General features: G+C 40.6%; 1 long non-coding RNA gene across 1 annotated transcript in view; it reads right to left on the bottom strand.

Annotated features, from left to right (window-relative positions):
• Positions 1 to 2,497, bottom strand: part of LOC116186407 — an 18,410-nt gene that overhangs the window by 9,293 nt on the left and 6,620 nt on the right. The window contains exon 2 of the long non-coding RNA XR_004151391.1: positions 254 to 2,072. This is a non-coding gene — a long non-coding RNA (uncharacterized LOC116186407). The remainder of the gene's footprint in view (positions 1 to 253; positions 2,073 to 2,497) is intronic.

Genomic DNA, 2,497 nt, shown 5'->3' with positions numbered 1-2,497 from the left:
ACGAGACGAGACGAGACGAGACGAGACGAGACGAGACGAGACGAGACGAGACGAGACGAGACGGAACGGAACGGAACGGAACGAAACGGAACGAAACGAAACGAAACGAAGCAATACGACACAATGCGACACACCACGCACTAGGTAAGTGGTGAATATATACGTGCTCGATAAAAGCGTGCACACTGTCGTGCACCACGTATGGATAAAAAGTATAACGTTGTGTGAATCGATGGAAATACAAGCTTCTTACCATCGTGCGCTTTTATCGAAGGCTGGATAGGTTTGCGTGTTGATCGTTTCAAAAATCCATCCTTTCTTGCCAGATTCGAGATTCTTTTTCCTTCCGTCGATGCTCCTGTTATTATTCATGTGGATTCATCGAGGATGGTGTATTCCAGAAGGTAATCCAATTCCAAGAAAGATGACCAATTTTCCGGTATTGTCGAGTGTCTCATGACGCGTAGTAAATTCACCTCACGACCTCGTTCCCACGCACCTACATAACCACGCATAAACGAACACTAGTAACAACTATCATTCAACCAGATCTCGATATGTTTAAATACACAAGTGCTCGCGTCCGTACACATTTTTGCAAACACATATATTCGCACTGTATGCACTTTGTATTGTGTATACTTAAGCTTGATTATCCATGCGACACTACATGTTCTTCTTTTTCGGTAGTAGCGTTAACTAACCGGTGTGGCTCGTCCACCTTCACTCTCACTCACTCGTTTCAACCTTGCTTTGTTTCTCTCCGTTTCTAATTTCCTCCGATTTTTCCCTCCCCCCCCCTCTTTTTTTTTTTTACATTCTATTATATTTTTCTAATTCTCTTAAGCTTTCGAAGTAAATACACATAGTGATCGTATACAGTTTTTCGTCACACTCGATAAACACGAACATGCGACGAAGGAACAAACATACGTAGCACTTTCCCAAAGTCCGAGAACACGTAAGTACATTGTACGCGATTCCCTTTTATGAGACCACATTCGTAAGCCTGAATAGATTCAATAACTGCCTCTTCTTCAAGTTTTGAATATGTAGACAAAAAGATATAGTATAGTTAGAAATTACGAAACTGACATCGCCGTTTGATCAACCAGCCATACTTGCAATATATGTCCGGGCGACACTCGTTACAAGCAGAATACACAAAACACAACGAACGGGACGCTAATACTAACACAGAAACGAACATGCCCGTGCGCATTCGTTCGTTTGTCGTTTGCTCGCGTGCTCGCCCTACTACACGCGCAAGACACACAGAGTCAGAGCTATCGAGAAAGATAGAAATAGTAGGATGAAAAAGGGAAAGGAAAGAGAAGATCGGAGCATCTACGAGAGCGAGAATGAAAAAATATAGTAGGTGCGTGCGTGCGTGCGTGCGTGCGTGTGTAAGTGCGTGCGTGCGTGCGTCGTGAGTGCGTGTCGTGTATGTATTATGTATATTGTATTTGTGTTTGTATATGTACGTGTAGAAAAGAGAAGTTGCACGCAGCACCCTATCCGTCTCTATCTGGTAGCTATCGAGGATACACGATTATCATGCGCACTCTCTCTTTTTTCGTTTCCACTCGATGCCTCTGTTTCAGTTCCTGCATTTGTAAACGTCTACCGGTCTTCAACTGATCCGAATCGGTGCTCTTCGTTTCGATCGCGCACTCTCACAAACAAACACACATACCGACTGTAGTCTACTCGTGTATACATCGAGAGACGAAGCAGAACTCCTTCGTCGTCTCGTTCGGCCGACGCCGCGCGAGAAATATACACACTTTCTTTTCCAAATATCGAATTTTTCTTGCACTTTGACACTTTCGAATCTTATTGATGCTATGCCAAAGTACCGTAAATACACATACCTCGTCTATTTATTCGAAAAATCCCGATTTTCCGGGCTGTGACGAGTAAAGAAAAAATGCAGACACCGCACCTCCCTTGTCAGAAAGCACTCACGGCAGACCGCAACACATGGCTACGGGCCTCCACCAAGATCGGGCGTCCTCGACTGTATTCGGCAAACTACGGTTAGGACCGTATCTATCGCTTCGGTTACCCTTCTGCTTCCATATAAAAAAGAAATGAATCCTGTCATTGTACAAGTAATTTTCAATAGACCAAATAATCTATCGCTTTATATGTTATAAATGCAATTTTCGATGATTCTTGTTATTCATTCCATACACATCATATACACATTACACATACATACACACACGTATGCATATATGTATATATATATATATTGAAATTTATAGAATATGTAAATTGTAATTTCAACTTGAATATATCGATATCTATTATACATTGTATTATTCACATTTCATTAATTTATATATCGCGTTTTATTATATTATACTATCATAAACATAATGATTTTGATTCGTTATTAGTCCAAAATTATATTAAATATTTTAAACCGTTGAAAGATATTGTTAAGAAATTGAAATACATTTTTATAATTCAAAGATGTTGATCAGTTTCA

This window comes from Apis dorsata, unplaced genomic scaffold (genome assembly GCF_000469605.1).
Source record: "Apis dorsata unplaced genomic scaffold, Apis dorsata 1.3 scaffold_661, whole genome shotgun sequence".
NCBI lineage: Eukaryota > Metazoa > Arthropoda > Insecta > Hymenoptera > Apidae > Apis > Apis dorsata.
Note: the sequence above shows the minus strand (reverse complement) of the source record. Positions and strands in the feature narration are given on the sequence as shown.